This window comes from Xiphophorus couchianus, chromosome 6, assembly GCF_001444195.1.
Source record: "Xiphophorus couchianus chromosome 6, X_couchianus-1.0, whole genome shotgun sequence".
Lineage (NCBI taxonomy): Eukaryota > Metazoa > Chordata > Actinopteri > Cyprinodontiformes > Poeciliidae > Xiphophorus > Xiphophorus couchianus.
This window is the reverse complement of record NC_040233.1, coordinates 6463222-6490193: the sequence shown is the minus strand read 5'-3', so window position 1 is coordinate 6490193 and position 26972 is coordinate 6463222. Positions and strand designations below refer to the sequence as shown.

At 43.2% G+C, this 26972-nt stretch overlaps 1 long non-coding RNA gene across 1 annotated transcript; it reads right to left on the bottom strand.

The window, feature by feature from the left end:
• Nucleotides 1-1969: 1969 nt before the first annotated feature.
• Nucleotides 1970-23351, bottom strand: LOC114146024 (uncharacterized). The gene is made up of 3 exons (XR_003595826.1): nucleotides 23339-23351; nucleotides 18619-18631; nucleotides 1970-2116 (listed from the first exon to the last, which is right to left on the bottom strand). It is a non-coding gene; the product is annotated as an uncharacterized LOC114146024 (long non-coding RNA).
• Between the last annotated feature and the right edge of the window lie 3621 nt (nucleotides 23352-26972).

Genomic DNA, 26972 nt, shown 5'->3' with positions numbered 1-26972 from the left:
ATTTCAACCGGGTCACTCAGGGAACTGAAGGAGAAATTGTGAACGATGGCATCATATTTCTGCGCTGTTTTATAATTGTAGTCTGTCTGTAGCTTTGGCAATGGCAGCGGAGGAAGTGAATAGAGCTGTTCAGTCCGTGTTGGTCTCGCTTCCAAATACTGAATTAACATTAACAGCCATGTTGTTTGGCTCGGTACTTCACTCTCTGCAGTAGAGGATGGTTGTTTACAGTGCAGAAGATTTCCGGTAAGCTTCACTGCCTTGAACTGGCAGATTACACACGTCACAGCCAAACATTAGCAATAAGGTAAAATTTAAGACTTCAACAGAGACTGCGCTTCCAGGAAGCAATCGTTTCTCAATAGCCAATAGTTCAGACTCTCTGTACGAAGCAAATCGTACAACAAGGAACTAGGGTATGGGAAGCATTGCATAAAGATGCCCGAAATACCTCAGCTGATTTCTTTCAAAGTGGAGGAGGAGGCTCTGAGTCTTCCTTGATACAGAGTTTCTCACCGTATCTCCAATGCCAAATCCAGCCATGAAACAGAAGACTTTCCTCTCAGCTGCTTCACTCTCCTTCTTTTGATCATGATCCATCTCAAGAGAGATGAATCGGTAAATCAAGAGCTGCACAGTTTGCTCAGCTTTATACTCCATGACAGATCGTATACCCATTTACTGTTCTATCCTAACGTCGATCATGTACAAAACAGAGGGAGTATTCCACGTCTGCTGATTGAAACAAAAGCTAATGCAGCAGGTGGTGCAGTCTTCAGCTGGTGAAAATATGCAGACTTTCAATCAAGTTATTAATTTTATACAAACGCTATTTTTTTTGTCTCTAGTCTACAGGCCCTCTGGTAGTTACCCACTTCTTAAGAGAATCTGTGCCTTCCCTAGAGGTCCGACCATTTTAGTTGATGTTGAAACAAAGAGATTCACAGTTTTCACTCCTGACTCAGTGGCTGAAATTCTCTCATGTTCTCTGCACTGCTCTTACTAAAGTTTTCCTTTGCATGTTCCACGGTTCAAGAGAATTCGCTAATTAAGTACAATGTATTCGACAAAGATTTGATCAACTAGTTATTCTATTAGAAGGCTGAACTCCAAAACTAATTGCCCTGGTACAGCTTTCTACTTTTTTAGATTCTGAGTTTTACAGTTGTTTCAGATAATTCATCAGAAACCTTGATATCCGGCAAAAACATAGTGTCTTAGTGTCTGATTAACCCCGGATCTGTAGAATCAATAAATCAAATCCTGGTGTAGAGATTCAAGAACAGGTTAGAAACGGAGGTGCAGCGGTGGCATAAGACACATGTACGGAGGCCTTAGTCCTCTATGTGGCCATCACAGGCTCCTTCCCCGGTGCATTGACCTTTGCAGAATGTCTTCCCTTCTTTCACAACCCACTTTTCTGTCAATTCACTGTCAAATAAAGGCCACTAGAGCAAAAAAATTAAAAATACGTGTAAAGAAAAGAACAGGTTAGAAACAATGTGTAAAAAGCAGAACGAAGCCATTTTTGAAGGACTTGGGGTTCCAGTGAACCACAGCACATACACCGTGTTCCAAATTATTATGCAAATTGGATTTAAGTGTCATAAAGATACTTTTTTTTTGTTGTGCTATTAAATTAATAGATGGTATTGTGTGTCAGGGCTCTTTGAATCGCTATAACTAATTTCAGAGAGCTGGTTGATTAGTTTGTCTGGTGAGCTCAATTAAAGGAAATCTGCTCCAGAAGGATGTTCCACATTATTAAGCAGGCCACAGGTTTCAAGCAATATGGGAAAGAGAAAGAATCTCTGCTGAGGAAAATCATCAGATAGTGTGGTGCCGTATGACAAGGTATGAAAACATTAGATATTTAATGAAAACTGAAGCGTTATTGTACTGTGAAGAGATTTGTGATTCAGAACAAAGATGGGTTTGTACAGATAAAGACATAATGAGGAAGGTTTCTGTTAGACAAATTCATCGGATTAAGAGAGCAGCTGTTAAAATGCCCTTACAAAGCAGCAAACAGTTATTTGAAGCTACTGGAGCTTCTGGAACCTCAAGGTGGAGGATCCACCAGAGGCTTGCAGTGCATCAACCTACTATTGGGCCCCTAACCGGAGATCACAAGCAGAACCGGTTGCAGTGGGCCCAGCCGTACATGAAGATTAATTTTCAAACAGACTTGTTCACTGATGTCCTGTGCAACCCTGGATGGTCCAGATGGACGCAGTAGTGGATTGGTGGTGGATAGCCACCACGTCCCAACACAACTGTGACGTCAGCAAGGTGGTGGTGGAGTCATGCTTTGGGCTTAAATCATGAGGAGAGAATCATTGGTCGGCCCCTTCAGAGTCCCTGAAGGTGTGAAAATGACCTCAGCAAAGTAGATGGACTTTCTGACTGATCACTTTCTTTCATGGTTCAAAAAGAAGAGCAGAACCTTCAGTAGCAAAATCATCTTCATGCATCACAATGAATGCTGCAAGGAATACCACTGTGTCATTGGCTGCTATGGGCATAAAAGGGGAGAAACTCATGGTGTGACCTCTGACCCCAACCCTATTGAGAACCTTTGGAGTTTCCTCAAGCAGAAGATCTGAATGCAGTTCATATCAACCAGCAGCTCTGGGAAGATTTTCTGACATCCTGCAGAGAAATTCAAGCAGAAACTTTCCACAAACTCACAAGTTCAATAGATGCAAGAATTGTGCTGTGATATCAAAGAAGGTCCTATGTTAACATGTAACTCGGTCTGTTAAGATGTTTTTGATTGAAATAGCTTCTGATTTTAGTACATGTGACCACTTAATGCTGCACATTCAAAGAATGACAGTTTGTAGTTCTTTATAATCCATAAAATGTTTAGAAAATCTGCTGTGCATAATAATTTGGAACAGTGCATTTTGAGTTTTTTATTTCTGAAAAAAAAATACTGTTCTCATGGGGAGCTTTGTTCAGTAAAATTTGATTTATATTGTAATAGTTCATGACTTGAAAATTATACTGACCATCATTTGTACTGACCATTTAGGAAAATTTGAGAAAATATCATTTTCATAATAATTTGGAACACGGTGTATGGACAAAACAGAATACTGGGGTAGTGACCAGCCTACCAAAACTATACAGAGCACATTGGTTATTCCCGTTCCTCGGTCAAAGCCACTATTCATGATTTAACAGTGAGAAACAGGCAGGGCAAAAATGGCATCTAGATTTCTAAGGTGATTAAACCACAAAGGCCCATGTAACATACGATGAATACATCTAGATGACCAACAAGACCTTAGAGGAAATATTCTGGTGAATGATGAATCCTAACTCACCATTTCAGAGAAAGTACATCATGCTTTTCTTCAGGACCTGGATGACTTTCTGTCATTTTTGAAATCATAAATTCTGCTCTCTTCTGCAGAAAATCCTGGAGGAGAATGAACGGTCATCAGTTTGAGTCGATTAAGGTCTAATCTCACCACCATTGACTTCTTGTATGTATGACAGCTGAATGCAATTATGACATTTGTTGAACAGTTGAGAAAAAGACCAAAAAAAAAGAAAAAAGAAATGGACAAGGAAATAGACAAACATGCGTCTGTCCAATAATTTTAGATATGCGTTCATTTCACTTGTTTCCATTTCTTCGGATTTTGTGTTGTGGTGAAAAAGTAGGTCTCTCACCGATCTGTCTTTCACTCGAATTTTGCTTGAACATATTTTTATTCATAGCTCTGTGGAGAGCAACATGCAGCGTTCACTCAAAGATTAAGCCTCCCACCTTATCCCTATGTCTAAACCAATCCCTCTCCATCATACACCTACTTGAGAGCCTACATCACCCCGTTTCGGTGACTGATGTTCCTGACAGTAAAAACCTGTAAAGAAAACCTGTGAGGCGGCTTGGTCTCTGCGAAAAGCTTGGCCGCATCTGATTAAGACAATTCCAACCCCGCGTTTCATCCGCACAGAATCCCACAAGACTTACTTTAAGGGTAGCATAATTAGGCCACGTTCAGCAAGCTGTTCAGCAGTTCAGTCGTGACTCCGTCTGAGGACGCGTTCTCTGGTTAGGAAGATCTAAAGCGAGGACTGAAACCTTGATATCAAATGAGCTGTCTCTGCATGTGAAGCTACTGCTAGCATTTCTGTGTCAATGTTCTTCATATTCTTTCTTCACTTTGGGCAGGCCGGGACTGCAGAGAAGCAAATCCAGCGCCTGCCTTAGAGAAATGTGCCAAACAGAGCATCACTTTGTTGTAACGTGCACGGACAATCCCTATTACAAGAGCAGGAACGCATGTTGTTCTAAGTATTACTTGCAAAGTTCACTGCAATCATCAGGACTTTTTTTTTTCTATTTCAGTTTGCAAATCGTTATCTGAGCCTGCCAGTTCTACCTCTCGTTAAAGTTTTCCCATTTCCATTGCCTCAATGTAACTGATTGATTCGGGAGACAAATTTCACTTTTAACCATGGGAATTTGGGCCTGGTGAAAGCCTTGCTAAAATATTTAAATTGATTTTTATTTTAGGCGTCAGGTAATTCCTCCCTGGCTGCTCCCCACTCTTCCCCAAGCTGCTCGGCTTCCTCGCTCTTCCTCCACCTGCCCTCCAACCTTCTCCCGCTCTGCTCCTCTCTCATCGCCTCCCCTGCTTCTGCTCGGCTCTGAATTTAAATGAGGAAAATTGTCAAAGAAAACCATTAATACGAAGTGAAAGCACCTGATGGCAATTCTGACAGCACATGCGCAAAAGACACAATTAACTTGACCCGGCTTTGCAATCCAATTTGATACCTTTATGTCAAGAAATTGAATTATGATTGGATTAACTATAGGTACCTATATTTATAAATGACCTTAGCACATCCGACAGTTCCTACTGAATCAGTGGAGATGCTGAACGTACCTTTTGAGCAAATATGCCAGCTTCCTCTTCCTCTTCTTTGCTTTACTCAATAATCTCTGAAGATCCACTCAAAATAACTTAACCAGAGCTGAAATAATGCTAAAGATAGAACGTTCCAATAAGTTAGGAGAGAGAGCCAGTGTTTTCACTACACTGTCAAAAGATACACCTCTCACAAATTATAAATATTGGCTGTCAAACGAAACCTGCTAGGGGTGTTAGCTAAAATGAGCCGTATTAGCTTAGTGTAAAGTTAGCAACATAAACGCTATAAAAAAATTTGAGCTAAGTCTTGAATATTGTTTCACCAAAAAATGATTTACTGTTCATTTATTAGAAAAATAAACAAAGCCAATGGAAATGGCACAGCTGCAGCCATGCTAGCTAACAGTCTACCTGCTGAAAATTAGCATCAAGGTGCTACTTCCCAACAGAAACGCTGAAAAGGAGAATATTTGTATGCACAGCTGAGCTGTGGCTTCGGCTCAACTTCAATTAATTGGACTGCTGACCTTGTCTGAGCATTAAATCAGTTCATGGGAATCCATTTCGCCTCAAGTATGTCTGACTCCGTAATGACAGGTGGCGATGTGGCCCCTTTCAGCTTGTTAGCAACAGGGCCAACACAACTGAGTGTCTAAGTAATTCAGGTAATATGACATGAGGTCTGTACCTTCATCAATATAGTTGGAAGTTATCTGACATGTGCAGGCTTTTCTCACGTGTTGCAGAGTCAGAAGAAGAGAGTGAGAGGGGACAGGGGGCTTCTCAGTTTCCTGTAGAGTTGCCAACTTCTCAGTATGGAAAGTAGCTTTTAGCTATTCCGCATGTAGTATGAACTAGAAACAATGTGGAAGAAACTAAAAGTGAGCAAAACACCTTAATATCCTTAGAATTACAAAGGCATTTCATGCTGTCCATTCTTCTTTTGTCTAACGTCCCAGTTCCTCCCTGGTCTAATCCTTGGTTTTTGTCAAGCGAAGGTACTCAAAAGAGTCACCAGCTGAATTATTTAGCGCTTTTTTTTATTTAATCACATGAAATTTGAGTTCAGTTTAGTGAGGTTAATTTAAGACCACATTGTGGAACAGCTGGTTTCCTACCACAACCCAAAAATATATGTCTCACATCCATTGGTTCATTCTGATTTGCCATGTGAATGATTGTTGCAAGGAGGAAGTTGCAGATAAACATTTGTTTTATTTGAAATGTACTGCAAACTGTCCCAAATGTTTAATCTGGGCCAAATTTTATCTTTGCGTTATACCAGGGGTGGTGAGAGATGAAGGGTTCCACAGTTGCCACCTGTGGCAGAGTAACCTCATGGTAAGGGTGAGGCGAGAGCACGGGGCAGCAAGGCACTTCACAAAAACACATTGACCTCCATCTTTATTCAGTTCAATGCTTTGGCATATGATTCATAATTAACTGGGTCAAAACAAGGCGCAACATCAAGCACATCCCTAATCTATCCGAAAAGCGAGGGCCAATCAAAAGATTGGATCTTCACAGAAAGGCAATCTGCTTTTTTGTTTGATTGGCTCAGACCTTAACTTGTTTCTACGGAGGTGAGCAAACACAGATAGACCCGCGGAAAGGGAACAGACATCAAATATTCAACACACCAGTGAAACCCGGGGAGAGAAAAAAAAAAATTACTCTGAAAAGATTTTTTGTCACGCACTCGATCAAATAGGTCGCACTCTAGGGACCTGGAAAGCAAGAGAGCGGTTTGGATCAGGTTGATTGTATATGTCTAATTGGACTCCCAGGTGCATTTTGCTGGCTTAGGGATTCCATAAATTAGGATTCCAGACACCTCCAAGTCAGGGGCGTGTGTTATTATTTTCGGAAGAATAGTGTAGTAGGAATATCTTGGACCGTGTTTCATAAGAAGCGACAAAAGTTGGCATTGCTGTAAAATGTTCATTTGTAATGGTGAAGTGTTACTCCAGCTAGTTTCTAGTTTGAATTATTTATATTAACAGTAACGTTTCACGAGGTTCCAGGAAAAGGTCTTTTCTAGCTCTCCGTGCCGTGGGACCACATCTGCCTCCCGATCCGAGTGGAGGCGGTGCCCCTCATGAGAGGTGGCATCACCAAGCTGCTACACCTGCCGCCTGCAGTGAAAAGCAGAGTTGAACACCCAGAGGAGGCCGGCAGCTGCGTGCACCGACGTCCCCGAGGCCGCCGCTGAAGATGTACATCGGGGACCGGCTGACAGATACCATGCATCAACCGAGACCATAGTGGCTCGACGGAGGAATAGCAGCGACTAACCCTCTTGCTATTTCGAGCCTGAGCCGAGTGGAGAGACGTCTCGCGAATGTCTAAAGCAACAACTGAATATATATACAGTATATATATATATATATATATATATATATATATATGTATATATATATATATATATATATATATATATAAAGAAAAAACACTAAACATATATATATATATATATAGTACAGACCAAAAGTTTGGACACACCTTTTAATTCAATGAGTTTCCTTTATTTTCATGACTATTGACATTGTAGATTCACACTGAAGGCATCAAAACTATGAATAACACATATGGAAATATGCACTAAACAAAAAAGTTTAAAACAACTGAAAATACCCCTTATATTCTAGTTTCTTCAAAGTAGCAACCTTTTGCTGTGATTACTGCTTTGCACACACTCTGCATTTTCTTGATGAGCTTCAAGAGGTAGTCACCTGAAATGGTTTTCACTTCATAGGTGCCCTGTTAGGTTAATAAGTGGGATTTCTGCCTTATAAATAGTCATGAAAATAAAGAAAACCCATTGAATTAGAAGGTGTGTCCAAACTTTTGGTCTGTACTGTATATACTGTATATATACACTATATACTGTATATATCTATCTATATATATATAGATAGATATATACAGTATATATATATACTGTATATATCTATCTATCTATATATATAGATAGATAGATATATACAGTATATATATATACTGTATATATCTATCTATATATATATAGATAGATATATACAGTATATATATACTGTATATATCTATCTATCTATATATATAGATAGATAGATATATACAGTATATATATATACTGTATATATCTATCTATATATATATAGATAGATATATACAGTATATATATAAAGAAAAAACACTAAACATTGAAACCTTCCACTTCCATATCCGGGGCGCAACTGTTTTCGACAACTGTCCAAACCCGGAACGCTGTCAGCGACGTTTCTCCTGACGCAGCGGGTTTCTCGGTGCTGCAATTTCCCAGCAACCCGGAACTCCTGATTCTAAAGGAACAGAAGGGTTTACAATTTATATTGAATTACACTCCTCTAGGATGTTTTGTTTTTTATAGATTGAAAAGCAAAGCACCGGCTGTACATTTAATACCGCGGGCTCTTGCGTTGATGGCTATTAAAAGAGATTCATCAAGCCTGACGTGGGGGAAATCTTACACTGAAACAGGAGATCACTGAGGACCCAGAACTGGAAATTAAAGCTGAATTATGTCAGTCAGAACTCGGGTGGTTACTTTGAAGCTTCACTACTATGATGAACATTTCGTATCGAGTTCATCTTTCAGGTTTTGTCACGTTTGCACCAAAACTGCCATCTTGGAGATTGACTCAGTCTGGGTTGGGGTTAGGATTCGTGGCAGCACTACACCAGACCACAGAATAACACACCTTAGACAAAGTCAGCCCTTACTGTCAATGTGTCTGCTAGGTTTTGAGTTCATCCTTTGACTTTGTCTTTTGTACGTTGGTTTCCTTTGTCCTCTCCAGCTTATACATCTTGTTTTGCTTCCTTGCCTTGTTTTGGTTTGCTTTGCCTAAGGCAGTGCACCGTTTTCATTAAATCTCTGCTTTGATTCGGCTTGAGCGTGCACAGGCTAGCAGCAGGCTACGGTGGAGAGGAGAAGCTGTGTTTGAACTGGGAGAGGACTTCAGAAGAGCCAGGCTTCAGGAGGCTTAATGTCTGCTCTGATCAGCTGGGGATTGAGAGCAAAACTCAAACTACGAGCTTTCATACACAGGATTCTCAATATCGTACAACAAACATGTCGGGAAACAGTTTTACAGTGTATACAAAGTCAGTTGTGTAAATTTTATTTTAATGCAACAACTCAGAGCAAGGCGGATTTTTACAACTGAGAGCAGCCGTAGTTGCTCTCGGGTTTTTTTTTTTTATTAAACTTGAGAAAGAAAAAGTATAATTTTCCTTCCACTTCTCAATTAGGTTCTGCTTTGATCAAATAAAATGTCAACAAAGCTGAAGCTTGCGGTTGCGATGCTACAGTAATTTTGAGAAATGTGATGGTGGAAAAATGCTCTGGCTTCACTTAGTTACAGCTGCCACTGTGATTGTTTCTCGCGCTCGCTTCAAAAGTCTGAACATTTTTATGCTATCATTACGTCCCCTACTGAAAGCACCTCACAATAAACAACCTGACATTTACAAAATGTCAATACGCCGCTCTCCTGGCGCTTCGTCGGAGCAAATGCAGAAACGAAAGACAGCCGCCCCGCGCGGGGCCAAACCTTCGTCGTCTATGGGCGTCTTCGGTCCGGGTCCCGCATGTCACCCACATGACCTCTGACCTCTCCGAGCCCTGACTCAGAACAACGGGTTGGGAACAGATTGGGTTTACACCCGTATATTGTTTCTGCCTCTCCTTCAGGTTAAGTGGGCCAGGAGGGGGGGAAAAAAACAGCTTGAACAAGCAGAAGCGGTGACAGGACTCCTAATTAAAACGTATTACGTTACGATTATGAAAATGAAAAGACATTTGTGTTGTATCAAATAATTTCATCTTTACATGAAAATTTAATTAGTCTTTTAGGGTGTGCAGAGAAAAACAAATATCCCTCTATCTTTGTAATTGGATCTCTGAGGATTTGATGATGGTTAAAGTAGATTAGACACCCTGGAGTGCGTGTGTGGGAGTATGTGTGTGTGTGTGTGTGTGTGTGTGGGGGGGGGGTTGGGTTTGTGGGGTGTGTGTGTGTGTGTGCGCGCGCATAAATCAGCCCTATTCAGCAGTCAGTCGAGGGGACGCAACAATATTAATGCGACTGCGAGGATGTAGGTGCGTGTGCGGTACATGCATGCATCTGCCTGTGTTGAGAGTGAGAGTGTGTTTGCGCTCGAGTGTGTGCCCACAATCCCGGAAGGGCATTTCTTTTCTTTTTTAGCAGCAGAGATCAAAGGGACATTAGTATTCTGAAATAAATCACATGCTCAGGCCTCGCCGCGTTGGTCCCCTAACACATCCACAGGAGACATGCGCTCTCTGTCTCATTCTCCGCGTCTCCTCCTTTCTCTTTCTCCTTCCATCTCCATCTTCAAAAGACACCACCAAGCACCCCCCCCTCTCCCATCCACTCCTCCTCTCCTCTCCTCTCCTCTCTCTCTCTCTCTGGTTTTTGGCCCCCAGCGGCCTTCCGAGCTATCTGCTTACTGGGCTCCGAATCCTTTGTTGCATCCTTTCAGCTTCTCACGTTACGACTTGAGCTCCTTCTCCTCCCCTCCGTCTGCAAATAAGTGAGGAAAATGCTTTGTCAGAAAAAAAACTGTTGTTCATTGCCAAAGAAAAAAAAGAAGAAGAAAAAAAAAGTCAGAAGCGCAAAGTATGGGAATTTTGACAAGCATATCCGCCGGGAGAAGACCTCTTATTTGGCTGCATTTCTCTCTCTCTCTCTCTCACACCTCCTCTCTTTCACTCTGCTTCTGCCATTCTCCAACTCTCTTCACAGCTCAGCGGCACAATCAGTCTACAGCCGAATGGTGATTATTATTCCTTTTCTCCACTTTTCAGAGTGTGAATATCTTTTTAGTTGCGAGGGAAGTGTGAACACTTCTAAGACTTCTGACAATGTTGCTGCTCACTCCCAAATTCTCCAGTAATGAGAGCCGTTCTGCACGGACGGGCGGCGTCAGCCGGACCGTGCCTTCCCTCAGAAAGATGGCCGCCGCATTTTGCCTTGGGGGGGGGCGGGCGGAGGGAGGAATATAAAGGGAGAAAAGGGGGGACCTCCATGTTTTTGATGAGAAAGTTTCACACTTTCTCAGACTCTAATTTCCACAGTTCTCGGTGCTCTGTGACTCCACAAAATAACAATTCAGTCTGGACTGACGGCGTCTATTTCTGCATAGAGACATGGAAACGGGAAAATACAGAAGTTGACAGAAAGGAAGGGCGCAAGGAAGAATGGGAGGAAGGAGTGAAGGGGAAAAGGACACAAAGAAGCAAAAAGATGGAAGGCAGGACACACGGGAGAAAGGAATATGACAGGGAATGAAGGAGCGAAGGAAGGAAGGACTTAGGAAAACTTGAAGGAATGAAAAAAGTATGAGGGATTTAAGAAACACAAGGAAGTAAGCAAAGAAGGAAAAACACAGGGAAGTAGGAAGCTGGGAAGTAAACAGAGGAATATAAATGTAAGAACTCAAAGTAGGGAGGACAATGTAGCAAAGCTTTCATTACAAATGTGCACAAAACCTTGCCAAAAAGCACAATATTGCAATATTGCGATGTCTCCATTAAATAGCAATAAAAAACACAATTAAAATCACACATGAATAAGTTTGTTGACGTGACAAGTCACTGAAACACATGCCGTGCCAACATCCTCCAATGACTTCCTGGCCACTTCTTCGTTGGAGTTTTCGGCAGTGGCAACATCCAGATTGTTGATCACGTGACTCGATGCAAAAAATAAAAAAAAATAATAATTTCATTGCAACTCTTTGGACCTAGCCCCGCCTTCGAGACGCAGTTTCCAAGCTACCGTGCTTCCGTCTCACAGAGCAGCCCTCACTGTGACTCCACCACTCAGCTCCTTCAGACTAGCCAGCAGCAATTAGCAAAACAGCTGGATGAACGGCACATCTGCTGAGTTCATTATATGAGCTACTCTCTCATCAGCAACGCTGATTAAAAACATTGAAACAGGAGCTCTGCTGTGACGACTTCCCGAAGGAAAGAGTTTCAGGGGAGAGTAAGTTTCTTAAAGAGAAAGGCACAATTTCAAGGCATTAAACTACAAAGTCAAATTTCTTTAAAGTTATGTTTGATATATACAGCATTATATTAACAACGAAAAAGCAGGGGGGGAAGAAATGTAAGACTCAAGGAAGGAAAGTAGAAGGAGGGAATTGAGGCGCTAGAGAAGGACGCAAGAAAGGAGGGAATAAAGACGAGAAGAAGACGGACACAACGGTTAGAAAAAGAGAGAAAATAAAATCTCCAAATAAAAACATTTATCCACACTCTATTTTCCTTTCCTTTTGCTGTTTTCTTCCAGACTTTCCTAAACTTTCCCAGACTGCTTAGCAAAACCCCATAAGTGGAGGCAGGGAAGTGGGGGGGGGGGTGGAGGAGAAAAAATGATTGGCATAGCACCGCTGGGAGAGGAAGAAGCTCATTTTTTAGCCAGAGAATTAGAATGAGTGGAACATAAATGCCCCCTGTAGCTCCCTGACAGCTACAATATCCATGAGATTCAGCGTTTTCTTTGTGCCCCTGCTGTCGACGCGCGCGTGCGTTTTACATGTAAGAGAGAGAGAGAGAGAGAGAGAGAGAGAGAGAGAGAGAGAGAGAGGGGTACGTGTGTGGGATGGATAAGTTTCGTGCCAGCGTGTACACCCGTGTACTTATTTATGTGCGCGCTTGTAGCTGCGCGCGTGTGTCATTCTGATAGCCACCCACATGAATATGCAGATCAGTTTTAGAGAGCGTATGTGCTCAGCATTAAAGCCCACTCTCCACTGCTGACCCAATTTCACACTGCGGTGTATGCATGCACTTGCTTATCAATGTATTTCTCCGAGCTTGGATAAAGAAGGAAAAAAAATATATATATATTTATATATATCAGGCTGGTTAAGACCTGGGCGTGTGTGTAGGTTTGCATATGTGCGTTTTTACAGAGAGAGAGAGAGAAAACACACACACACACACATGTACATATTAAATCTCAGCCAGAGAAACACACACGCATTTCCAAAGCTGCCTGTGAATAACAAAATTCTCATTAATACGATCTGACCAAAAAAAAAAAAAAGAAGACGTAGAAGAAGCCCAATCCTAATGCTGAACAAGCTGGACTGCACTCTATCACAGTCAGAGGAGTAGTTTATTTCTCACAGCCGACGGCTTCAGCAATACCTGTCTGCCTTGGTTTAATGCAGCGCCGTAATGATGGAAGACCTCGCTAAACACGATCCTGCCCAGAATGAGGTGAAAACACGGCTACTGGGCTCATATCTGATGAATAAATATGAGGCTGCGGCCCAGCAGCTGGTGCTGGTACCAGATGCACTCGGTCTAACAGGTGGGCTTGGGGTCCTGGGCTTACAGATGGCGCCCGCTCTAAAGGGCCGGACTGCTGGCTACCACTGAAGGGAGCTGCTGTAGAAACATGCAAGCACCTACTACCGCGTGCTATTAGCTTATTGATGTGTCTTTGGAAATAAATGAACATGAAAAGCACTTTGCCACAAGTGATGGAGGATACAGACCAAAACATGAGGAAGAAGTTGTTCTGGTCGGACGAGAGCAGAATCGAATGTTTTCCACATGCCTATATGTGAAGGAGAAGCAACCCTGCACAAAACACCATTCCCACAGCGAAACATGGTAGAGGTGGCAACATGCTGTGGGGATGATTTTATTCAGCAGGGACAGGCGACCTGCCGAGTGACGGGAAATTGAATTAGGGTAAAAACAAGACACTCCTGGCGGCTGCGAAAAATTTGAGATTGGAGTGGAAGTTCGCTTTCCACAGGCTCAAAAAGTACGGTTCTTATTATGTCTAACATTTTCGAGCTTTATATCACGTTGAAATGTTATTCCATCATCAAAAACAGACCTGGAGTGTTGCTTTGATTCCTTCATGCATGTGTAAGAAGTCTTTTTATCTCCTGTTACAACCATTCAGAGTGCCCTAACGCTTGCCCTCACTCTCCCACTCAGCTCCTGCAGACTAGTGGCAGCAGCAATTAAGACCTGCAAGTCTGCTCTACTTATTGTACGATCTACTTCTCAGTCCAACTCTCCTGAGAACAGCTGTAAACTGCATAATGGAAAGCCACTGTTGGGATGATGTGATGAAGGCAGAGTGTTGGAACAAGCAGGAGCTTCTTAAAGAGACAGAAGCCCTATGTGAAGGTGCCAAATTGCAAAGTCAAATTTCTTTAAAGTCATGTTTGACATATAAGACAATTTCATAACAACTGAAGACGGCATAGTTACTTGACTGTGCTGTAAAACGGCACTATTTGTCTAAAAGAAATACATAACACTGCCCCTTTAATGAAACATACTTTATCACAATAATATTATCTTCTCGTCGGCTATGCATTGTGAACTAATCATTTCAATGTATACAAGTGTTGGCATTAATTTTGTCTTAAACTACGGTAATCTCCATTAGTTGAAAGGTAATTTGGCCTCATTTTCAAATTCCTCAAAATAAACCTGATTTGTCAACATTCACAGTTCATGCTGATCCGTGACATCATTGCATCATTTTATTGTTTGGCCTCTTTTAATAGTTATCCACACCCAAACCAAACATTTCACAACAAGGCTACCACTTTGTGTTCTTCCTCTACATAAAATCCCAATGAAATACTTTGGAGTTTGTAGTTGTAGCGTGATAAACAATGTGAAATTTCTCAAAGGCTACAAATATCCTCGCAATGTACTGTATTTTCGGGTCTGTTTTTATTTTTTTTCCCCTGTTAAAACTTAGATTTTCAAAAGCCTTCCTCTGCCCCGGGCTGCATGGCGTTCTGCCTCGGTGATTCCTGCTGATATCTCTTGCACTTCTTCACATGGGTTATGATGAGCAACTCTGCCAACGGGAGATTTGTTTACAGGCAGGAGCAGCTGGTTGCGCTATGCCAAAGCCCCTACTAATGCCTGTGATAAGACCAGGAGTCCCCGAAGAGTTGGAGAGAAGACGAGAAGGATGCGAGAGAATCGCAGAAAGGAGAGGAGTATCTCATCCTCAGTCGTCGGAGCCTATGTTAGGTCCCCGGGAGAAGGAATATATCAGACAGAGTTTAAAAACGGTGCCTTTGGAAGGAGAATTACGGCGATTAAATTTGAACGTTTTAACATTTTGTGACCCGTCTGTTAGCCCAGAAGCAGAAAAAAGATACAACTGTAAGAAAGAGTAGATGTCATAACACGCACGGAGGAAAATTTCCTGCATGTGATCCTAATTTAAAAACTGATTTTACAAGCTGGAGTGAAAATGTTTTAACTCCTTTGCAATTACGTGTTTTGATCGTAAAACTAGTATTAATATCAGACAAAGACAACCGGAGTGAATGCAAAATCAGTTGATTTCATTCATTACAATGAAAATATAACTGCCACCTGCGTTGAATTGTGAATTAACTTTTATTACCACATTGTTTTTTAATTCCTCTATCCAGACCTGAGGACTGCAAGACCTGGTAAATGGACAAATTTCTCCAATAGCACCAGTCTGATAACATGAAGTAGGCTAAAGATCTCAAACGGCAACAGAGAGAGCCGTCAAACTTGAACTTTAGCCAGGGGTGTCCAAACTTTTTGTGATGTGGGCCAAAAAAAATAAAAAATAAATAAAATTAAGCACAGAAAGTAGTCCCATTCTCTTTTATTTGTTTGTGTAGAAAAAGGGATGTTACTCCTTGTAGATCCAAACTTGAAAGAGACTTTGCACATTTTCTGTATTAAGCCTCCTGCAGTCTTTAGAGGTGGGGTTGCACAGAACCCGTGTGTGCTTTAATGAGTTTCCTTTTTCTTATGTGGGTTCGGGAACTGACGGTCTGATAGGACAACCCGTCTTCCCTCCCCCATGTTTCCCTGCTGTCCGACCGTGACATCTGTCGCACTCCTTCTGAGCATCGCGAGGGGGGTTAAAAGAAACTCATCTCGTTTTCAAATTCATGGAGGTCCGACTGAACAAATTTATTCTCAGTTATAGAAACAGAATGTAGGTCACTTTCTTTCAAAAGTTTAATAAATTCAGTAAAAGCTTATTTGGTCACAGCAAAGTCAGCTTTTCAGAAAAAAAAGTCTCTGAGTAGACGTGGTTCTAAAAAGACAAATACTTTGTGTTGTACTTAACGTTACCAAAAATAAAAAGTCTCCTCCTCCATCAACTAGTTGTGCTGGACAGGCCAGATTTGTATCATTCTTGAACTGCATTTGGGGGCCACACAGAATTAGTCCAAGGGCCACTAACGGGACCCTAGCTGCACTTTGGATAATCCTGGCTTAAGATCCAGCAAGTTCACCTCTAAGGAACTTAAAAAAATACAATTAAATTAAAATGAACGGAAGGCAGAATTAAAGTCTGAACTTAGGTACCATGCAAGACCTTAAACATTTATGCCCGGAAGTCCTTCAATGCGTCTGACTTTCACCAGTTCTGCCAAGAAAAGTGGGTCAGAGTTCCTCAACATTTTCACAAAGATTGATTGTCAGCTACTGCAAATGAAGGAAAGGTTTATTTTTCACACAAGAAGGTTGGTTTTGACAGCTTTTTTAAAACCCTTTGACAAATGAAATCATCATCCGGAAACTGCTTTATTTGTATTTACTGAGGTTTATCCTCATGTGAGAAAAGTTGGTTTGATGATCTGAAACATCCGAGTGAAAATATAGGGGGGGGATGAGAGAGAAAGCGAAAGCTTCGAGAGGGCAAGAATCAAATGTCTTATGTAAGAGACAAGGAGCTGTAATATTCAGGCCACTTAAGTCATTCCTGATGTAAAACAGCCACTTCTAAGTAGTATTTGTTTGTTTTCACATAAAACATCTGTATGGGATGGTATACTGGGGGTTTTCTTTTCAGCCTTATACATCATCTGGCAATGGCTCCATGTCTAACTTGTCATGTAAGTGGTGTGGATGGTGGTGAGGCAGACGCTGTAGACCCAGGTATGATGAATAAGGAATTTAATAAGGCAACACACAGTCCAAAAACAGTCCCAAAGCCGGGCAGCACGGCCGAGCTAAAGCCAGGGCTCGACGCCGGTAGCAAACGGTTAACGAGGGACGAAAGGTAGACAGGGCACACAGGAACGGCACGACAAACGCCAAGGGCGGCAAGTAACGACAAGGACCCGACAAAGAACAGACACACAGGTGACACTAAATACACTGGGGGTAATCATAGAAACGAGACACACCTGGGAACAATCAAGGGGAGGACAGGACAACGAAGAGACTTAAGGGGACAGAAAACTCTAAATAAACACAGAAAGACACAGATCATGACATAACTGGCCAGTTTAAGAGTTATCTTTGGAGAATAGAACTAATCAAACTATCATTTTATCCCGACATGAAAGAAAAGCACTGCGCTTGGCCCAGGCAGCAGCCCAGCCCATCAAATATTCAGAACCGCTCCCTCTTTCAACTTGTATGAATTTTAGACACCGGTGGTTCTGAGCTGCCAAACTGCTCCGCTTGGAAATATGTTTTTCAGGAATACATTTTATTTATTTATTTATTTATTTTAACAGTGAACATTTATTACACTGTAACAGACATTTTATGAAACGACTTCCATGTTGTCAAGTCAGCAATGCCAGTCGTGTAACCTGCCATGACACGAAGCCGCCAGTAGGTGGAAACGTTGAGTTGGTAAGGGAGTTAGAGGCATCGTTGAGGTAATGCCTCTCTGCTCTATTGTTCCCTGCATTCATCCTCACCCTCCTTTTTGCCTTCCAGTCTCAACTCCTCCTCACGGACTTCAAACGAACAGAAGAAAATAAGATAATTTAATTTGCCCCTCTGCCCCTACATATGCTTTTTGAATTCCTTATGCTAAACACCTAACCCATTTCCTCCCTCTTCTGAAAGTACAAACGCTGACTGTGGTGAAATAAATCCCATTGCTGGAAGGTCCTATAGATCATTAGGATGACCTTGTGTAAGCAAAGCACCTTGAAAACCAGGGAACCTGCTTCGGTACTGGCGGCACACGACCGGCCGACGGCTTAATAAACTCTGGCACCCGGTGTGCTGCAAACTCTGAGAGACATTCCTCAGCATCTTTAAACCTCAACCCCAGAAGCCCCGGCGCAGCACACACTGAACTCTGTGAAGTAGATCAATGGGAGGATTATCGCAGGACCAAGATGCCAGCTACAGAGCGGCTCTGTGCCGCCTCGGTGAGGGGGGAAGATTGAGAGGCTTCCCTTTGATCTGTGGCTGGGCGCATCTGAGAGGAACCCACCGCTGATGATAATGATGCCGAGGCCCGCCACAGAGAACCAGAGCGGCGCAGCCCTCCGACCGCCCTCCTCTCTCCCCACTCCCCCATCCCTCTACTGCTGTTATAAAAGACCGGCCTGTCGAGGCCTGGACGGGACAAACGTATTTAATCGGTCGGATTGCGGATTCATGAGAATTTATTCCAAACAAATGTGTTTCTGTGCCTCCCTAACCCCTCCTCTCCTGAGAAGGAATTATATTGGTGCAACAGTGATGTGTGAGTGTGTGAGGAAGTGTGTGTGCTCCAGTTGTTTCCTCCATCACATTAGATCCAGCTGAACACCTCTGTCCTTTTTCAAGGACACCCCTCCCTTCTGCATGTCTCCGTCCCTCAACTTCTCTCTTCCTCTCTCTCTCATCCTCACACACACACACGACCACCCCCGTGCACACACACACACACACCCCCACACGCTCACTGGGTGCTGTGTGACAGGCCGTGGTGCTGGAGAAGGCTGCTGACATTCTGGACAGTAAAAGGCTTAGGGTGGAGTGTGCGTTTGTGTGTCTGAAAGATGGATGAGGAAACCTTGCAAGTCTTCCTCCCCGCTCTATCGCTCCGTCTCATCTGAAGGGAATGCCATGCAGGGCCGGACTTACAGGGGGAATAGCCTGGGCACACCAGAGTACAGGTGCCTCTCAGTAATTTACTTACTTAGTTATTCATTATTCAAAAGGTGAAACTTTTGTGTTAAGCCAAAACTGAACCAGCGACAAAATCAGCATGGGTAAAAGGATTGAACCTTTGCTCAAAGGTCCCAAGTCCTCTTTTCAGCTGTACGTCTGTGCTTCATTTGGAAATCGAGGTCCCAGAGTCTGGAGAGACACAAAACTCACGCTGCTTGAGGTCCAGTGTGAAGTTTCCACAGTCGGTGATGATTGTTGGAGCCGCGCCATCTGCTGGTGCTGGTCCAGTATGTTGTCTGAAGTCCAAAGTGAGCAACTGAACAATGAGAGACATGAGAGGCGACAATATAAGGCAACATTAATAAATACCGAGGTTGTTTCATAAGTAGTGTATCTGCAAGACCTTTTACAAATCTGAGGGATGCGTTGTAAATTTGCATCCCACTCTCACACCTCTGACAGCCCTATGTAAAATTCAGCACAACCAATTGTCTTCAGAAGTCATAATTAGTACGCACTATTAATAGCTTCTGTTCAAAAGAAACTTGTGTGGGTTTGTCTCCCACGCCGGGTCCATTGAAGTGGGTAATGTCTTCCCGAGTCCAGCCTTGGTGCCATGGTCACACACAGAATCGGTGACCCCTCCCACTGTCCACAGCTGCCATGTGATTGACTCCTCCTTGTTGCTGCTTGACTGTTTGTCAAAGCTCGATGATTACGATAATAGGATGTGCGGACAGTAATCTCTTAATTAGTGCTAAGTGGGAATTAGATTAGGCTTTTGTTCATTTCAGGAATGGCTCTGGTTAACCAGATTAGCCAAGCGCGTGGATTAGGTCAGACGGCGAAAGTTCCAGGTTAGAGACCCGCCGACGCCGAAAGCGTTCTCCGATCGCCTGCCAGTCGGTTCGCGGCGAGAGGCTTCAGGATCGGCCAAGATGCCGAGCGGTGGGGGTAACAACCCGCTGGAGGGGAAGAGTCTTTGATGAGTTTGAGGGGACAACTTTTAATTCCTTCTGTGTGTGCTATGATCCAACTCCAGACTCTAGAGTACATCTAACACCTCCTTCACACATTGTTGTGCTCTCCTCTCCCCTCTCCGGCGTCGTGTCAATTCCTGCTCACTCCTTTGCTGCTTAAAAGCTTTTCTGTTCAACTGACCTCCTATCCACTTCATTTGATGGGCCCCCGCTAAGAGGACTCCACCTTCTCTCCTCTTTCTCCCTTTTTTCTTGCCTTCCATCTTCTTTTTGCTCTCCCTCTCAGTCTCTCATCATCCTCCTCCCCACCCTCGCACCCCCTCTTCTTTTCAGCAGCCCAGCGTGGGTGGCTGAGTTTAATGAATTCTCTTTTCTCTCTACAGCCAGGCACTGATTTCTGATTGTGGAGAGGCGTGTGTGTGTGTTGGGAGGAAGGGAGGCTGTGTGAGGCAGAGAGAGTCTACATAGGCACACATCTTTCTCAGCTTACTTCCCCTGCATCCACTGTGATCATTTCATAAGTCTAAACGAATCTTGGCCTTTGTCCTGATCAAGGAGTCGGGTTGCACTTCCGCCGTCTTTAAGGGGAAAGTCGGTCCACTGCCGGCTTTAAAATAGATCTGCCCCAGATTGTGTTTGTTGTTGTTGAGCACATTACCTGCCATCTCCTGCAGCATGAAACATGAGTCAAGAGTCTGTTTTGTCCTCTGTCTGTGAAGCCTAACTAATGCTCAGGGAAGAGGATACGGTAAATGACTCCACAAAGTGTCACAGACGAGACGCATAATGATTTTTGGCTAAGCACATTATCTTTTTGCTGGATCTCACTAGACGATGAAACCGAGTCGACAGCCGCGCAAGTTGTGACTGAAAGAATCACAATGGTGTTTTTTGGCGATAATTCAACCGCTTCGGAGGTGATTGGTAAGATAATGCATCCTTTGACTCAAAATAAGATAGACAGAACCAGTACCTTGAACAAATGTTCATACTCTCTTGATTCTTTTCACATTTTGTCACATTTCAGTGGGATGGGATTTTTTTGTGATAGATCAACACAAAACATTGTATTATTGTGAAATTAAACTGTTTTATGCTTTAGTCAGAAAAGTTTGGGATCAATTTCTGTTCCGCCCGTTTATTCTGACATTCGTGATTAAAATTCACCACAGTATCGATGAGGTTGTGGAGAAGTTTAAAGGGGCAGTTTTATGTATTTTCCAGCCACATAGTGCCATTTCACAGCACAATTGAGTTTAATAATAACAATTGAAATGAAATTAGACTTTATAATTTAACGCCTTGAAATTGGGCTTCTGTCTCTTGAAAAAACTACTGCTCTTTCTGAAACTCCGCCCTCAGGAAATCGTCACAACATTTCTCCTCTATTAACCCTTTAACAACATTTTCACCAGCGTTGCACTGAGAAGTGGCTCGTAAAATGAGCTCAGCGGGTGCGCAGTTCCACCAGGTGTTGGCTAATTGCTGCTGGCTAGTCTGAAGGAGCTGAGAGGGAGAGATGCGGGGGAAGGGCTGCTCTGTGATGTGGAAGCCTGGAAACTGCAGCTCAGAGGAGGAGCTTCACCCTCCAAGGCGGTGCCAGGTCCAGCCAGGCGTTTTGCCCAGCTGAATGGTTGCCAGGGGAGATTAAAATATTTCTCAAACATGCATGACAAAATCAAAATAACACTCCAGGTGTAACAGGAATAACATTATAACCTGGTGTAAAGCTCAAAAAAGTCGATTTCACACAAGATTGCCCCTTCATTAAATAACTTAGCCATAAAAATTATGCAATGAGATCCTACAAAACCACAAAGATGATTAGTTTCTTTCCATGCATGGAGTACTTGGGTTGCTACTAATACCTGGTGAAAATTTCATGCCAGTACCACCTTTAGAAATAGGTTTACTATGAAAAATCGGGATGTGCTCAATGCTTATTTTACCTGCTGTAACATTTTGAAAGCAGACCTACAAGTTTCATTTTGGTCTCATCTGAGCAGGTAGCACTGCGCATAACCCCAAACACAGCACACCAGCAGGAAAACATGGTGGAGATGCTTTTCTCCAGCGAGGAAGGGGGAAGCTGGTCAGAGTTGACAAGAAGATGGATGGAGCTAAATACAGGGCAGCTGACCTGAACCAGACCAAATTAGAGGCCAGAGAAGAGTAGAAAGTGGGGCGGAGGGCCGGTGTCCCTTCCAGCAGGATAATAGTGTTCACCGTCCAGACAATTTAGAACCGATTTTGTCTGATCTATACGTTTCTTGATCTTGATCTGCAGTTCCAGTACCTGATAATTACAGCGTACTGTGCAATTTGCGCTTAACTGATACAATTGCGACACAAATGTAAAACAAAACAACAAAAAAAACAATCTAGCTTCTTTGCAAGCCATTGACTTTATGACTGATTCTTCAGTCAAAGTGGGAATGTTGAACATAGTTATCACTCGCATGTGCTAGATACTCAGCTAGGCTGCTGTAGTATGGTAACAACGCATTCTTTAGAGAGAACTGAAGTTATTAACACAACCCAATGACATTAACATTACTATACGGCATCATTTTGCCATCATAACATGCTAAGAAAATGTTTGAAGAACCGAAGAACTAGACAAAAACAAAGTATGATAGTGTCCACTGACGATCAATAGCCAAGGAGGAGCTGCATCCTTGAAGGCGGTGCTAGGTCCACCCGGGCGTTTTGCCCAGCTGAATGGTTGCCACGGGAAATTAAAGGATCTCTCAAATACGCACAAAAGAATCAAGGCAACGCTCCAGGTGTGTTTTGATGAAGGAATAACATCATAACATTGTGTAAAGCTCAAAAAGTCGATTTTGCATCATGTTTTCCTGTGTTCCAAATATTCATCAGTCATTATATGAGGAATCAAATGAACGATGATATGTACAGACAACATCACCTCGATGCTCAGGCAAACTCTGTATGGAGGTTTAACGTCCATTTGGTTCGAGCTAAAGTGCCATTGTTTAAAGCAAATAGCACACCAACACACCGCACTGCCTCATCTAACAAAATAAATCTAAAATGCAAAAACTGAAATCGCGTAGAATAATGTGATGACAATTCTCCATAAAATGTCTCAGTCATTTGTTTATTACTTAAAGACTTTTCACATTTAAAGTACTTTTAAGAAAATGAATGTTCACTGTGTTGTAACGAGCTGCATGGTGAGAAAGTTGTTGCTATGCAACAGGAAGGTCATGGGTTTGACTCTATGTTACTTTGTTATTCTAAATCTCCCTTAGGTATTAGATACACTGTAAGGCAGTGGTCCCCAACCCTGGTCCTCAGGGCCCACTGGCCTGCATATTTAAGGTGTTTCCCTGCTGCTGCACACCTGGGTTAAATGAACAGGTGATTAAGCAGCTTCTGCAGCAATTGCAGGGATGCCAAAGAGGTAATGCAGTCATATGAATCAGCTGTGCTTTAGTCCGGACTCATCAAAGACATGCAGGACAGCGGTCCCTGAGGACCAGGGTTGGGACCACTGCTGTAAGGAACATTTTCCTAACGCATACCATGGAGACCAAGGCCTTGTCCTCACAAGGAGAATGTAAAATGAATTAATGTAAAATGAATGGAAGCCTATGCAAAGCTTTTGTGAAGAAAGCAAGACATACTCTGTACTACATATAGAGTAGCACTTTTACAACAGTTACAAAGATAGGTAATTTGAGGATAGTCCAGAGGTATGGTGTGAATTATGTTTTGGATAAGGTTAGGGTTAGGAACGGACTGGTAATGGTTAAGGTTCGGGAAAACGTTAGGCATAAATTCAGTTCCTCAAATGAATGGAAGTAAATACAAGGTCTTCAATTTGGTAGAAGTACAGGGATGTGTGTGTGTATCCAGGGTTGTTGGTCCTGTGTGTCTCTATGAAGCCCTATGATTGACTGCTGGTCTGTCCAAGGTGTCCTCCGTCTCTCACCCACTGGCTGCCAACAATGAGGACCAGCCGTCCACCACACCGCAAGGACAGCGGCTAGAGAGACAATAGATGGACAGATGGAAAATTGTAGATCACACAAATCCCATTGTCACTAATCCGCTTTGATTAAAGTGTTTGTTTTTAAATGAATTATATTTTTATAACTAATTACTTAATAATCACTAATTATTTGGGAAGCTTTTTGATTGATTTCATTTAAATTATGTCGTATCGTACTTTTGTTTTGACAGACAGAGAGACATACTGTAGGTACCATTGCAATGGGAACTCCTGAGGAAGAGGAGAGTTCTGGTCTGGCCCGCCTGCAGTCTTGACCTTTTCCCCAAAAGAGAAAGTGGAAAAATTTTTAAACTAAAATTTGTAACAACAGCAACCCTGCGCTGTTGCTCGCTGAGAGAACAGCACTAAACAACACCTGCACAGAAACATGAAACGGTTCTGGGCTCATAATGGCTGCGGCGACATAAGAAGTCAAAGGGAAATGTTTGTTGCTTTTATTATTTTAGATTTGACTGGTGAATCTACACGCTGTTACAAGCCTGACTGATAGGAGACACCTGTTCTATATAACAATCAGACAGAACACCATGCTTCAGATCTGAACTTGATCAACTTGCCCAAAACAAACAAGCAGAATTCTCTGAAACTGGGTTGCGGTCCTCTTCTCGTGCCAAACGCAGGACTTCAAACGAATGCAACTAAACAATCCTCCCCCGGATCGGAGCTGCTGCTCTGGAAAGTGGATCATCTTCACATCTGTCCAGGGTCACCGCCGCCTCCTCCGTCCTTCCCCTCCCGCTGATTGGACAGATGGATTAGCTGCTTAACGAGGTGAATTTGTTTAATCTGCTGATTGTCTCGGCGATGAAAACATATTCGGTTATTCTCGGCGGCCTCTGTTTTTTTCTGTCCTCCTGATTAAAGACGCCCTCGCTCTGGCACGCTCGCGCAAATAACGGAACAGTTGTTGTTGTGACCAGAAGACAACACTCTGAGGTGTGTTGGCACAAACACACACAGTCAGACCCACACGGTCCCCTGTGCGTACCCCCACCCTCGTTCGCCCTACCCCTGTGGTATGGTAATGAGCTGCTAATCTCTACGGTTTACACAGCCAGAATCTGTGTGTGTGTGTGTAGGGGTGTGTGTGTGTGTGTGTGTGTGTGTGTGTGTGTGTGTGTGTGTGTACATTAAGGTGCAGTGTAGAAAAGCCTAAGGAATTCTCTCAGGCCGTCAACCTTCTGCTCTTACTTGGGCACAGGCTGTCAACACATTAAATTCTAGAGTCTGAGTGTGAGTGTGTGTGAGGTGGAGAGAGAGAAAGAGAGAGAAAGTAAAAGCTCGACAGTAACGTTGAAAATGTGGGATGAGGGGGGGAAACTGAGGAAATGAGGCTAGAGACAGAAAGAAACCATGTAGATTAGGCGTTTGTTTATGTCCCTTGTAAATGTGCTTCTGTTCCATCTGATCTGCAAATCCCGAGTCCCTCTTTGGTATTCTTTTATGTGTTTTAACGCGGCGCTCGCGCGTGTCGGTGCGTGCGCGTGTTTATTTATCATGCCGAAGTCACATCGCTAATTAGTCCCTGGGAGAAGCCCGAGGCCATTTGAAAAATCCCACTGATTAAAAACAAGTCCAAATCCAACCTTGTGTCGCACACAAACACCCCCCCCCCACACACACACACACTCCCAGCACTCCCAGCGCATATAGTTTGCTCTGGCACGTCCACACACGCGTCTGCGCCGAGGAAAGCTACTTACTGTCAAGACTGGAACACGTGTGGGCGAGTGTTTGTGAAACGCATGTTGAACGGCTGCTGAATGGCTGTGAGGGAGCTGTCAGCCGCTAAGGCCAGTTTAATATTTAAACTACCGGGCCCTCTAAAGTTATCATACCCCAGGGTGACTCCTGTCACGCAGGGAAACAAACTCTCGGACGGCTCTCTCGCTGGGCGCCTCGCGCTGCGCTGCAACGTACGCACGTGCACGCTCAAATGCCTCCAGGAGCCCGGGCTTGTCACAAATCACACTCAAGATGTCAAGGGCACCTCGAGTTAGCGAGTGTGACAGACAGAAGCTGGGGAGAGACAGACGGAAGAAAACAAAACACAGAATCTCCGCCATGATTCTTCCTCCCCTTCGTCCTAATTGTGAATTAATTTCGCATCCGCGCACCTCCTGCAACCTGCCTCGGCCGACAAATTAGAACCGTGTCGATTAATCCCGTCTGAATTTTAATTTGCGCCGAACACGACGAGGGTTGGGGAGGGTGGAGTGGGGGAGCGAGAGGATGACGCTCCCCCACTCAGACGGAGGGATGGGGAAGGAGGAGATTGTGACAGGGTGGGGAGGAGGAAGAGGTGGAGGATGAGGAGGGAAGATGGTGATAAATTGCTTTGAACTTTAATGGACGTCTCAGATGCTCCTCTGGTGATGCGTTCGGACAATACACAACATTACAGGCGCACGTGAGGGCTGATTGCAGCTGACAGCGAAAGAGGCCCGTCTCCATCGACCTAGAGACAGGGCGCACACAGGCTGATATCCAGAGAAAGGAAAGAAAGACAAAAGTAAACTAAAAGAAACAGGAAAGGTTTTAGGATAGGGGTTCACCGAACAGTAATTCTGGCTAATATCCATTTATGGACTTTCTGTAAAACTTTGACCTGCTGCTGGTGCTAATTTTGACAGGTTCTACCGTCACCTTATGAACAGTGTGCTTCGTTCTGCTGTGGAAAGATTATGACCACAACTCTCAAGCATGTTTGTTTAGGTTTGTATGTAAAAAGTTCTTGATTCACGGTTTAGCTAAGTCTTTCCATATGTATCATTTTGGATGCACCTTCGGACATGTCCTTCCCAAGCTTGAACATGTTAGAACATGGCGTTATTGTCATTATTGGCATTGTCTATGTCATATTAATAGGCAGCTACCTGACCCACATAGAGAATCAATCCAATGACACCAAAGATAAAGAAAGCAGGTGTATCTACAACAGGGGCCTCCAACCCTAGTCCTCGAGATCTACTGTCCTGCCAGTTTTAGATGCATCCCTGCTCTATTAACCTGATCAAATGATTGATTTACCTCTTTGACATGCCATTAAGTTTGGCAAAGGCATCGTAACTGCCTTTCATTTGATTCAGGTGTTTTGGAGCAGAGTTACTTCT